Source organism: Cydia fagiglandana, chromosome 4 (genome assembly GCF_963556715.1).
Source record: "Cydia fagiglandana chromosome 4, ilCydFagi1.1, whole genome shotgun sequence".
Lineage (NCBI taxonomy): Eukaryota > Metazoa > Arthropoda > Insecta > Lepidoptera > Tortricidae > Cydia > Cydia fagiglandana.
The window spans coordinates 7256553-7270978 of record NC_085935.1 but is presented as its reverse complement, the minus strand read 5'-3'; positions in this window follow the sequence as shown (position 1 = coordinate 7270978).

Below are 14426 nucleotides of genomic sequence, written 5' to 3'. Positions count from 1 at the left end.
AATAATCGCAGTTTATTCGCTTGACAGAAAACTTGTGGCGAAGGCATCCTCACACGGCGTGGGCTTGAAATACGAGGGTTGTATGTGTGGAAGGACTTTAATAAAGTTCTCGTGGAAACGCAACAATGAGGCAGTGGTCGCAGTAACTTAATCTAAGAGAATGAATCTGCAAATGAAATCTACTACGAATGGAAGTTTAATCTTGGTGAGCTTGAGTTAGTGTGGTTTTTCGCGTGCTTTTTGTTTTCTTTAGTGGCGCATTGTGTGTACTTAATTATGTTGTCTTATCCTAAATGATACAGTGTTTGCATGGATTTTCCTTATGAGTTTTTAGCAGCAATTCATATTTTTATCTCTATTACAGCATGTTTGAGTTTCTGTAAGATTCAAGAATTGTGTTATTCGTTTAAGGGTGAAGCCGGACGAGCGTAACTTTAAGAGTTGTGAGTCGCGTAATCTCGGTCGCGTAATTTATCCTGTTTTGTTCACACGGTGTCGCAAAATGAGTTGACTGCCGACCTGCCGACTACCTACTAATTTCGCTGTACTTTTGATTACGCGACCGAAATTATGCGACTCACAACTCAAAAATTACATTCTTCTGCCCGTTAAAGCGATGTTATGTCTTTCTAAAGTGTTTGTTGTACCTAATTAAATTTAAACTACCAATCAACTAGATGGACTAGATATCATTATCGTATGACAATGCTACTTTAAGTATAATACATAACATAATGCGTTATAAGTATAATTTTCTTGTACGTACCTACTTTATACCAGAGGAATCTGATACTGCAAACTTACTTCAATAAAATATAACCAGCCTTAAGTAGCCTATTAAGCTAAGTAACCTCATGTAAGTGTGTAATCTTTTCATTTCTCGCTATTATCATTTCAAGTAGGTACGTCAGTCAAACGATGGAAATTAGTAAGCATGATGATTCAGTTCGGAGACTACTCAACTGCCGCGATTCAAAACCTCTTCAAGATGACACAGATACTTAATGTATGTAATTAAGCAAACCGTAATTGATGAGATACTTTTAGGTCTATTAAAGCCAGAATTGTCCCTCAGACCTCTTTTTCTGTAGGTAGTTCTAGAATCAGCTCTAACGGTAACGATAAAAATAATATTAGGTATTATAAGATACTCAAAAGTTACGTAAATTAAAATATTTTGCTGTTTTTATTGATTACGATGATTTATAATATAATTAAATAGTTGTAGGTGAAGTAAATCATTTAGAAATTGTTATTTCTGTTACTGTTAGAAAACCCTTTAGATTCTATAATTATTTCAGTTCAAGATATATGTATAAAACGAATCCAAAAAATATTGAATGGATTATACAATTTTTACTCACATTTACAATTCAATTTCGATAGACAATGTACAGTTACAGGACAGAATTAAACTTTTTAAACAGTCAAATAAAGTAAATTCGCCAAAACTGAAATCTCGTAATGAGAAAAGTTTCATAAGTTATAAAAACAGATGTAACAGATTCATAACCAAATTAAGTTACTAAAAATATTACAACACCGCCAAATATTTTTAGACCATTGAAAAATTACTTACATAAGAATCTGTTTTGGTGCCCCGTTGGCCCCTTGGTGACCCAATTTTCTTAAGAAGTATTAATAAGGGATTGCGATATTTTGGGTAACATGTATTATGTAATTATACGTAATAGAAGTTATAAGGTACAAGGGTGGAATCTTTTTTGCGAAGTTCCTGTCGTGTTATGAGCTTTTCTTGGAGACGAAAGTTTTCACTTAAAATACTTCTTTTTATTTCTTGTTATAGGCATGAGTAACTTTTCTTTTTGTTTCTTTCAAATCAAGAGTTATATATGAAAGACAGATGTATATTTATAGAATAGGTAGGCACAATTTTGTCGCCATTAAAGACACTATAAAGAAGTTAAGATAGGTTTATATACGTTGTGAAAAGCACAACCGCGTGTCTTTTCCATATTGTTAGGTAGTATGCATAAGTCATAGTGCATCGCAGCCATAATGTGATTTGTAGTGTTTAGTTTTAAAATATATTTTTATAATATGTATGCTAGTTTTAAGGTATTTATGTATGGGCCACTAGTTGCCTGAAATAAAGATTTTCATTTCATTTCATAAGTCAAAAGTAAATACCTAAGAGAAAAAGTTATTACAATTTGGGTACACAAAGTAACCCGTTTTTATTGCTCTTTTGGTGTAGACAAAAAAATGTGTGTCCCATCGTGCATTATTGACACCCATTGATGCACATATTCCTGCTATACCCAAAAAAAATTTCCCTCAAACATTATTTCAAAGAACCTGTTACCTTATGACAGGCAAAAATGTTACTTTCCGCCGTGAATTCGGTCTCATTTACTATTGCTGGGTACAATAAAAAGCGTCGCAGGCACATAAATCTCGTCCGGCAGTGGGCCGGCGATAAATAACGAGGCTTAACCGGCTACCGGCGTGCTAAGGCTTCGTAACTGCATATATTTATGTACCAGAGTAGATTTAATTCACAAAACGGTGTACAGTAGCACATCTTCCAACAAAAAATTTCGCACTAAAAGTTATGATGTCTTCCCAGACGTATCCGTCGACACCCGGACATAGTTATCAGGTATTCTGTAAATTCTGACGTGCATGGGTTCCAATGTACTGACGTATGACATAACTATGTATATTGGAATAGCCTGGATTAATAGGGACGAATATTCACGGAGGCCGTCATTTTAATGTACTGCCGTATTCGAACTTCAAGATATTCACAAGAGACGACACGTACTAGATCCATTCTAGATACGTTATAGTTTAGATATCAACTAGTTCTCTTTTGCAGTGCAATTCGGGCAACCAATGTCACTTTTACGTTAGATAGCGTAAGATGTGAACTGCATCTCTAAGTCATATCCTGTAGAAAACGTTTAAGAGTATCTCTAGAATCGCGCAAATGTCAAATTTGACAGGTTTGATCTTAAACATATCGTTATCGTATCTTGGTGATGACTAAAAAATATCTAATAGATGTCTATTTAAAAATCCGAATCGGGCCCGTAAGTTCGGAGATGTTTACTTACTCTTACTATGTATTTACTTACTATATTTATCACACATTTTCTTAACCTAGTAACGGATTTATGTACCTGTACAATTTGGATAAAACCCAAATGTGTTTTAATAAAGTTGATATTTAATAATATTAATAACTCTAAGGGACAAAAATTGATAAAAGTAACTGCTGGCTATATTTCACTTTACTGTAGAATTTTATCCATCTTTACCGTAAAACAAATGGATTCACGTGAGTCCATGGCTTGGTTTGAGACTTTAAAACGTTTTCTGAAGTTAGGTATAAATGGTATAATCTAGAGGAGTTTTGTATTCTACTAACTGGCGATATATATACCTTATGGCATAGGATCAAGATCAAAATTCTAGAACACACTTAGGTACGCTAGTATCCTGAAATTACTGAATGCAAAACCATATTGGTACTGCAACGGTACAATAGATACCATAGATACTTTAGGTACCAACGTAAAGTCTAGTAGGCACATATATCATAATTAAAATAAAAGGGCGTAAAAGTAATTAATGAATAATGACTATTTGTTGCAATGTAGACCGTAATCCATGTACGGAAATAAAATCAGAACAACAGAACTAACGAGAAACATGCCTAATGTCAATTATGATAAACAAAAATAATTTCGAATATTTATACCACGATGATATAAAGTAATTGCGTCTCTATATCTTACGTAATAGCAATAAAAAAGCCAATGAAACCGAAGCCCACAAGTTAAACGGCCGAACATTTTACTTAGAATATATTACTTAAATGTTAGAATTTCCTTCCTGTCCAATAAAGCGTGCGCAGGAAGCCGGCAGGTCGTAAGTTTAACAAATAAAATAATTCTCGGGTAAAATACACACACTAATGTGACTAATATTATAATATCTCGAGTCCAGGATATCTACTAGCAACGCCGGAAGATTTAGGTGCGGTTCGGGTTTTTCAATGCCGAACGTAACCAGGAAATTTCTCAACAACTAGTGACGTATGTTCTACGGAATAACGTCATCGTTGTTTCGCAGTCATTTTGTTTGGTACGTTCTTGATATTTAATGTATTTTGCATTTTATATTGTAGTAAGATGTACATATAGATAAGTCAACCATGTTCAACGTAGGTATGCTCTTCGCACAAGCACTATTATAGTTACAGGTAGTTAAGGAAATCTTAATGGTACTTATCAGCCGGTTTTATGAAATCAGACAAGATAATCATTATACCTACATATTTTTTTTGGAGAAGAAAGATAGCTTAGTTCTTAGTTAGGTGTATAAATATAGGGTGGAACAGAACGAAGGACTTTTATGCAAACGGGGAATTGTTTAGGCTACGAACTTTATTTTTCACTTATTAACCACGTTTACCCACAAGATGGACGGACGACCTTGTTAAAGCCGCCGGAAGACGCTGGATGCGGGTGGCTTCCAACCGGTACGAATGGAGGTCCAAGGGGAGGCCTATGTTCAGCAGTGGACGTCTTATGGCTGAGATGATGATGATGATGATGAACCACGTTTATATTTCTAACCGTTTTTGAGATACAGTTTGTTAAACATTAGTGCAAAAATCTGTAATGTTTCAACCCTAGCAAGTAGATCCTATTGAATGACATGAAATTGAATAATTTTACGTTTTAGACTCACTTGTTTTAAATTCGATTTATGTGCCAATTTAAAATGTAAATACCTTTGTAGAGTTATCACTGATATAAAAATATTTCATTTTAACGATTTTATTTTACTTTTGACAATTATAATAACTCGATTGTAGATCACTTAGATAACACTATCCTTTCAGCTCAGTCCCAAGAAATGCTCCACCCTGTAAAAATTGATAAATAATTATTACGAGTATGGAACAGTCTTACACAAATCAACGTAGCTTAACGAGGCTTGTCTACTACACAAGACGATACTATTGCATAGATAACGCAAATTCTTCGACTGAAAATTGTGGCGGCCATTGGTGACCTGAAAATTATAGTAACTAATGTGTAATAGTTTTATCATTTAGGAATTTGTGGACAAAAATAAATATGTATGATGTATTATACATTATATATGATATATTAGGTCTCTGTACCATGGTGAGATGTGGCATGCGGCGATCCAGCGCGCGCAGCAGCATCGTAAACCGGGGACCACACGCGGGCGGAGGTGTGAAGGCAGCGCGCGCGCCGCGGGGGCCGGCATAACTCACGGCCAGCGGGGCGCCGGTCATTCATGCCTACCTGGACTAAGGCCATGTAGACACACTGTCTAGGAGTTTTGTTTCACGATAACAAGGTAAAACGTACTAATCTAACTTATTCTAAAGTGGCTTCTACCCGCAGCATCATCGGCGTGATCTGACGATATTAATGAAAACTAACCTAGGTCCTTTCCTGGCCCTCAAATCTATCGATCTATCTCCATACAAAGTGACGACTGTCGTTATATTCCTCCTCCTCCTTGCGTCGTAATCCTCAATATTGAGGGTCGTGACCTTTTGATTCACTTTCTCTCTCACGATCTTTCTCCATCTGTTTCGGTCCTTGGCAGTGTGGAAAGCCATGTGAACTGTGGAATCACGAGTGGTGCGGATCTGGTCAGACCAACGTATTGCACTGCGTGCTCGTGCAGGTCGTTATATTATTCCCGTTGTTATTTTGTGCTAAACCAACGTCTTTCTGAGTATTGAGGTAAGCGAGCAGAGCGACAGACATAATTGTCTGGGCCCGGACGGAGTCCACTCCTGAAGGAGCTTTATCTATTCCTGTTTAATTTTGTATTAGAGATAGGTAGACTGCCAAGAATTGTTAATGATTAATGGCTATCTTTCTAGCAAGCCTGTTCATTTCATTTATTTTATTCTTAAACAATGAAACTCAGATGCGGATTTGATACGAGATGGTACTGTTGTACTCCCTGAAAGCGTTTGACTTTGATTCAGAAATCACTAAAGACCACAGTTAATAATCAGATTAATAGCAGGTTACTAAAGATAGGTCCTATACGAATAATTTGTCCGAATCCGAAATCATCATAAATATCATAATCCAATGAATTCAGTAAGCTTTAAGATGAAATAATAACTACTCAACAGCCATTACTTGCGCCTACTTGGCTAAGTTTTTCCACTTGTTAAAACAACCATTGATCAATCATAATGAAGAGGATCAAATTCTAAAATAAAATACCGACGAACCCCCAAATTAACGTATACCGCTGAACCGGAACTGACTAGCACGTAATCATGGAGTGTACAAGCTTTACCAAACATAATGCATGGCCCGGGAAGTCTAATGACATATCTCTAATTCGACCACGCGCGGGGCATCCACCAATTTACCTGTTACAGAATAGACATAACCCGTTATTTAAGTATCGGTAGCGGCTAGCGTGCATCATTATTGTAATTTGATTTCCTTCACGATCGCGCCGACCGTGCACCATTTGGCGCTAATACGACCGACCGACCGACCGGCGCTCATCGCCGAAAACGCGAGCAATTTTACCCAAAAAAAGAAAGCAGCCGTAACTTTACATGACTTAACTGATCCGAGGTGAGCATCTTACAATTGCTAATGCATAACTTATTACCATAATTCGTGGCATTTAAATCTGCGAAGTTTACGTGAGAAGTTCGCTTCAAGAGGCATAAAGTTTTGACTTTGAAGATAACGAGGAAAGAAATTATGGAGTATTAAAATACAAAGTAATGCACTTACAAATTAGCAGTAAAGTGTTTCAAATGAATTGGTGTGATTTCGTTTCGGAGATGGATGTGCGTGTTGGCGTAGACGGACGGACACACGTCACGGGTAATTACATAAACAATGGCGTTTGATTGTGTCGGATATGGGCCGCAGAAAGCAGGCGTGGGATGGCCTATGACGAAATAATTACTATTCGGCAAAAATAAATACAAGGGACTTGATTTGTTGACCCAAAAACAACAGTTTTTAAAGAACATGTAAAACTAAACCAGAGAATAAATTGATTGTGAAAACCTCTTATATCTCATATAAAATAAAAGACCACAACAAAATGAAGTAATCCGATCTATCAGTTTATACAAGTAATGATTAAATGGTTGAATTAAGTAACGATGACTAAGGTTGTACCGTTAAGTCAATTGGGGCGGACCCGGAAGTGACACGGTGGTCATTTTCGAATCAGTTACACACAGTAAAATTGGTTTATTATTTTGGCATAGCGAATGATAGGTAAGTACCTAAACTTTAGGTAGGCAATTTTAGGATAAACTACAAAAATAGTTTTGATGTCTATATTTTTCCACCGACACATAGAATATCGGCTGATGCCAGGAGTTAAGACGAAACAGGAGCTAAGTTTTAAATATTTTAGGTAGGTAAATATAGCCGTCTCGCTAACGGAACCGGCTCCTAAAACTAGTGCGATAAGGACAAGGCAAAAAGTCCTGCATAAAAATCTCTAAAATCGAGGTTTCGTGCTCGACTGTTTCCTCCTCCAAAACTTAACCAATCGTAACCAAATTGGAAAATCGAAATGATTATGAAATTATCTGTGCCGGACTGTTTTGGTTTTTTGGCTAATTGATATCAGTTTTGAATACTACGCCTCTCATTGGGTATAGTCAATGAGGCCATTTTGGCCATTTTTGAAGGGCTCTAGCGCCTTAAAAAACAAAAATATTAAAAAAAGCAAAACGGTCCGACACAGATATTGACAATATTAATCTGTGTTGAAAAAATCATTGCTCTAGCATCAAAACCCACGGAGGAAACAGTCGAGTGCGTTTGTATGGAGAAATGACCACTCCTGTTGGCTCTTAAGATTGTTCGTCACCGGTGCTGGCGGTGCTCATAGTGATAGTGCTATCTCTGGGTGCGTAGCCAACGTGCAATCGTTAACGCTCCGTAACGAACGAAACGCAACTGTCACTGTCGCACTAGTGGGGAAGACTGATAGAGAGAGAGATGACTAAAATACGCTACGGAGCGTTAACCATTGGCACGTTGGCTACGCGCTCTGTTCTGTACTTACACTGTCCGAAAAATTCAACAAACGATGAAATTACATACTGACTATATTTAGAACTGTTTGGCCCATTATATACGTCGACCATTTTAATGTGTATCTATTATATCTGTGTTATCATCCAACGGATCGGATGACAGTAGTGAGTTCATATGCCATTTTAGTAAAATCAAAAAATTATCACACGCTCGCAGTGTCGAACATCCATCACAGGAACAGAGCCCCCCATAAACTGATACCAACATTGCCCAATATTTAAACCGCGCACACAATTAATGCGTTCCCGTCATGCGCGGGCGGCGGAACCCGCGCGGGCGCAGCTTCCGCTTCCGATCTGACACACTCGCTGGCCACACTTGCTGGACCTGCAATTTGCCCGCCGAGCCGAGCGTGACGCCCGCTGCGTCCTTGTAGCTTTGTTGAAGATGAAGTAGTACCAAGGACATTTAAGAGTGGCGGTAAGGCTGGGCTGGGTTCATAACTTCATATAGCCTTTAAGGCCCACTTGCAGGCGCGGATCCACCGTTGTGGGCACGGTGGGCATGCCCACAACCCTAATGATTCCCCGAGTAGAATTACGCCGATTTTTGTATCGCAGACGCTTTGGCAGAATTTCATTACGAGTAGGTATAAGTACGCAGAGTTGATCGATACGCAGATTTACTTTTCGTAGAATTATCGTTTGATGAACGTCAAAATTGCCCGAGTAAATTAACCATTGGCCGAAACACAGTACCTAGGTGGTGCCCTATTGATATTCCGAGAAAAATTACGCCGATTTTTGTTTCGCCCACAACGATTTGCCGACGGGTTCTTTGGCAGAGTAACGATTGGCCGAATCTCATTACGCATAGTAGTCGTTTGCAAGAGTAGTCAATAAGCAGAACATTGATACGCATATAATTTTATAAACCATAATTTACTTAAAAACCGGCCAAGTGCGAGTTGGACTCGCGTTGCAAGGGTTCCGTATATTACACAATTTTTAACAGGGTTCCCCTCTTCTGGCATAATATTGTTTGTCAGAAATACACTTTGCATAACATGTATCGCAGAAACACTTTTAGTAGAATGATAATTAGGTATAAATATTACTTTGCATTATCATTTATTTATTTTTCTTCTTAGGCTATATGACCATTTATAACATGAATATAAAAGTAAAATACAAAAACACATAAAAAACAACAAAAAACATTATAAAAAACCTAACCTAGGGTGCCGCCAGCAGCGGGGCAGGGCCCAAGCTGCCGGTGGTCAGGGCCGCAGAGAGAGGAACCGGCGGACTATCCGCGCCGTGTCCAAGATCACCGCCTTCTGCATTATTATTACTAAGCATACGATACCTACATTTTGCAGCATATTATTTAGCAGAAGATTTCTTTTGCTGACTTTGGTTAAGCATTATTTTATGTACCATAATCATCCTGCAGCATACTTTCATTATGGCATAATGTTTTTCTACTTGCAGAAAAGTGGATTACGTTAAGTAAGAACTGTGACCCCCAAACAAAATTGAACTTGTGCCAGATAAGAAGATTATGTTAGGTTGTAACTGCGGCCTCCTGTATAAAACGAACGGCTCCCAGAAAAGTGGGTTAGGTTAGGTTAGAACTGCGACCTCATACAAAACGAACGGCCACCAGAAAAGTGGGTTAGGTTAGGTTATCTGATTAACTTTAAAGCATTTTGATAACTTTATGCTACCTAAATACCTATTATCCAATACATTTATCTGCGAACTCGTTTAAAAGACTATTATGATCATCAACAGTATGCCAAAATATGGTTCTGGATTTTACAACTCTGCGAAATGATACATGGGAAAGGTAATTCTGCCAAACGACATTTCTGCCAAGTAACATTATGCAATACAAAAATATGTCAAAAATCATTCTGCAACACATTAGTAAACCTTTTTAACAATGTATTTTTTATGTGAAACGTGAGTGAAATCTCTTTAAAAAATCCGTAGGGGTCGGATCAAAAACTAAGTACATAATTAAGTCCGACTCACGCTTGACTGTACATTTCTAATAGGTTTTCCTGTCATCTATAGGTATTTTATGTATTTTTTTTTTAATTTTAGACCTAGTAGTTTCGGAGATAAGGGGGGGGGGAATGATCGTTTTTTGCCTATTTTCTTGAATTACTTCTAAACTGTTTATTCGAAAATTATAAAAAAATATATTTGAGACCCTTAGAATAAGCTCTTTCTTTTGATATGTAACATGATATTGTTTGAAAATTTTCCCCCAAAAGTGGCCCCTATGTTTAAAATTCATTTGTTTACGTTACATGTCCGTATTTGGGTCACAAACTTACATATGTGTACCAAATTTCAACTTAATTGGTCCAGTAGTTCCTGAGAAAATCGGCTGTGACAGACGGACAGACAGACAGACAGACGCACGAGTGATCCTATAAGGGTTCCGTTTTTTCCTTTTGAGGTACGGAACCCTAAAAAAGGATGATATTTTATTTCATCCTTTTGGATATAGGTTTTGTTTATTTCTGCATAAAGTTTTTGTTTCGAAAATAACGACTTATATATAAAATGTGTAACGTTATTCGACTAAACATTGCTTAAACGAAACGATTACTCTGCTAAATGGAATTTACACAGAAGCGAACTGAACGGTATGTGAACCAAGAGTCTACGTAACGTTAGTCGACCAAAAGTTACATTGACAAATAAATGACTCTGCGAAAAAATCTGCTAAAAGTTTCTCGGAGAACCATTAGGTACCCACTTTTATTATATACATACCTACAATTACAAGTTATTAACATATTTTTTTTCAGAGCCAAAAAAATCTTCGTACTTTTATAAATATGGTTAATAACTGTAAGTACTTAATATAACAAAATGCATTTTTTTAAAGTTCACGATCGTTAGTAACTAGTTATTTAAATACCGGCAGTGTCCACAGGTAAAACCGTCCACAGTACTTATACTTATATGTAGTGTGATCGACTGCCACTTGAAAAAACTTTAAAAAAGTTTTAAAACATTACTCGACTGAAGGTTGCTTGGTGAAAAGATTACTCTACCAAATGAAATTCTTCTAATGATTGGTTTGCTAATTTACACATAAGCGAACTGAATGATATGTGAATCAAGAGTCTACCCAAAGTTAGTCGACTAAAAGTTACATCTACGAATAATTGACTCTACGAAACCATTTTTGGCGAAACGTTACAACGCGAATAGACAATCTGTTAAAAATTGGTCGGAGAATCATTAGGGTAGGCACCCCAGCTGAATACAGAGCCCTAATAATTTGCAAGAATATAGATTATTTACTAACAGGGGCAATTATTTCCAGCTGGCAATAGCCAGGCTATTGGCAATAGCCAGCTTGTAATTTACAGCCGAAGGAGTTTTTTAGCGTAGTTATCTGTCTAAGCGCCATCATCACACTAACCCGGGGTTAACCGGTTAAACCTGGAGTTACCATGGTTACCAGTACAATTTGACACTGGGTTAACGGTTTAACGGGTTAGACTGAAATAAATCGCTTGCGATCCCTCTGCGAATTTATTGGTTGGGGAATCATCAGGTACCCTCGACTCGCACTTGGCCGATTTTGGAGTGGCTGTGACCACAACCTTTTTTGAGGGCTGGATCCGCGCCTGCCCACTTGCACCATTCCACTAACCCGGGTTTAACCGGTTAAACCTGGAGTTGCCATGGTTACCAGTACAATTTTATACTAAGTTAACGGTTTAACCGCTTAGCCCCGTGTTAGTGAGATGGTGCAAGTGGGCCTAAGAGGATTTGGAAGTTGAGTTTTAGACGATGTTGTTCATAAACTTTCCTATCGGTGAACGTACAAATAAAGGATGCTAAATTGTTTTAAAGTATACTCATTGTTTAATATGTCCCAGACTTTTTAACCCTGACAAGAAAATGTTTTTGTCCTTTTTTCAGATTTTACTATTTCGCAATAAAGAAATTAATAACCTACCTACAATTTCACTTTCAAACGAACGATATAGTTGTAATAAGGTAATGGCAAATTTTACTTTGGTTCAGTTTCAGTAGCAAGAGCGATCAAGTTTCCACCAGGACTGGTAAGGGCTACACCTGATGCGTCACGGCTGGCCGAGCGTCACGTGCGTTGACCTCTCATAATTGTTCCGGTAGTGACACGTGACATGTGACATGAAATGATGGTGGAAGAGTGTGACCCACTTCTCGGGTTACGGGGTACTTAAACTAGCGGAGGTATCTACGAGTATACTGGGTGATTTCGGGGTCATGATCCTGAATGCCAGAAATGTAATGTATAGTCATACTGAACAAGGTTTCTCTATTTCAGCTACTTAGGGGCCCTCAAGGTGCCCATGAGATTTTTTTCACGATTTTGTGGACATTTAGGGTCTCCACTCTAAAATCAACCAGCACATTTCTAACAGCTAAGTGAAAAAAATGTGAAGCGTTTGGTAGGTCTTATAAAAATCCTGCGGTATTTCTTCATTAAAGTGGTGTCCTCTTTGCAAATGCTGCTGCACCTATGAAATTTCCAGGAAAATGCAATGATTGGAGCGACGGGAAACTAGTTTTAGACAAGTTCTGAACAAGTGAACATTATAGTTCCAGTTAATGGAACTCCCATTCCTTATAATAATTAAATTGCTTAATGCTGCTGGTAAAATATTTCGACAATTTCAATGTACTCGTAGGTACATCCCACTGGATAGGCCACTGTCCCCAGTGCATGGCCACAAATTTATTGATGATTTTCATTCATAATGTGTCCATGTAATTTTGCACTCCCTGTACATACTCAATATGTCGTGAATAAAAGTTGTCCCTAAGCTAGAAAAAAATTATGATCAATCAGCAATTGCTTTAAATCTGAAGATCTTTGTCATCCAATGGATCTCAATTTGGACTGAAACGGCGAAACTGGTTTAATACGCTAGAACTGTTATTTTCACAACTCGGACGAAGTCGCACCAAAATGTAGCACCATTCAAATTTAATTACTTTCTAAGCGAACGTTAGTTTCGTAATCCAGAGCGGCTGCGGTCTGCGGCCGCCACACGGGATGACGCTGCATTTAATCTTGATAGTCATTTGTTATTCTGTTTTCGATTTCAAACCATATAACCTGCATTATGGTTCTTGTGCTGAGAAGAGCAATTTTATTAACTGGTTAATGTTTTTCCTGGTTTGAAAACAGCAAACTACATGCACAGTTACATACCTATTACAGACACCTTCATAAGCTATTTGGGATTTAATGTAATATCAAAAACTTCCACCTTTTTATATTTGCGCTTTCCCGAATGTATTTTAGAGAAGACTCGGGTCCCACTCTTGATTTTGATGTCTCGTCTGCCTTAGCTCGCCACGTTGTGGCTGGTAAAACAGCATTTTATAAGGCTTAGTTGTACACTATTTAGTATGTAATTTTACCGGCACATCTGTAAAAACACATTCATAACGATTATATCAACCATATATCCCTGCTAAAGTGGTTAGACATTAACTGAAAATGAAACAAGAGACTTCAAGACCCTTATAAACCACAGGACAAAAAATGTTTCCCTTCAAATTTATCTCCTTTAACATACTGTTAATACGGTTAGACGCTGCCCACCAATTTGTACATAAACATCATATTTTCGATGCATCGAAAAACCACATTTTTATTATGAATTAACATGTTTATATTGAGACTCATTTGGTCAGCGGTCTTCTCCGGACATTTCTTTTTGCATTCCCAAGCTGTCAAACCCATTTGAACTTTAAAGTCTTAGACGAAAGATGTGTTTTTGAATGCTCGATGGTTATAGCACATGTAAGGTACAGGCATACTGGATGTCAAAGTTATGACGTGTTAGATTGATTATCGGATGGATGTTAAAATACGTTTTACGACTTTTTATGGCGAGCTTGAGTGTAAGCTCGACTTATGAGGTTTGTTTGTGGTCGCCGGTACCTACTCGTGAAGGATACAAGAAAAATAATGAGAGATAAATAAATAAATGCTGCATGATGATTTAAAATAGAAGCACTCAGTGTCCTGAGCGAAGACGAGTACTATAAAGTCCTCATCTTACTGAGTACTGGTTCTCCACGCAGTCCCAGTACTTGTCATCTTGAAACTTAAGTCATTGTCAATAGAGGTGACAGCAAGGTGTTATCTATTGGGCATTACCATGTCGAGCACTAGTACGTTTACCTTATACTTAGTTATTCTCTTCCTGTGGTTGTTCAAATTCAAATTTAAAGTATGCCGTGCTAATTTCACAACTGTATGTTGAAAAGATCAGTACAATATAATTACGTTCGTTCTTAGTTTCTTAACAGTGCTTTTGTCGGGTCAAAG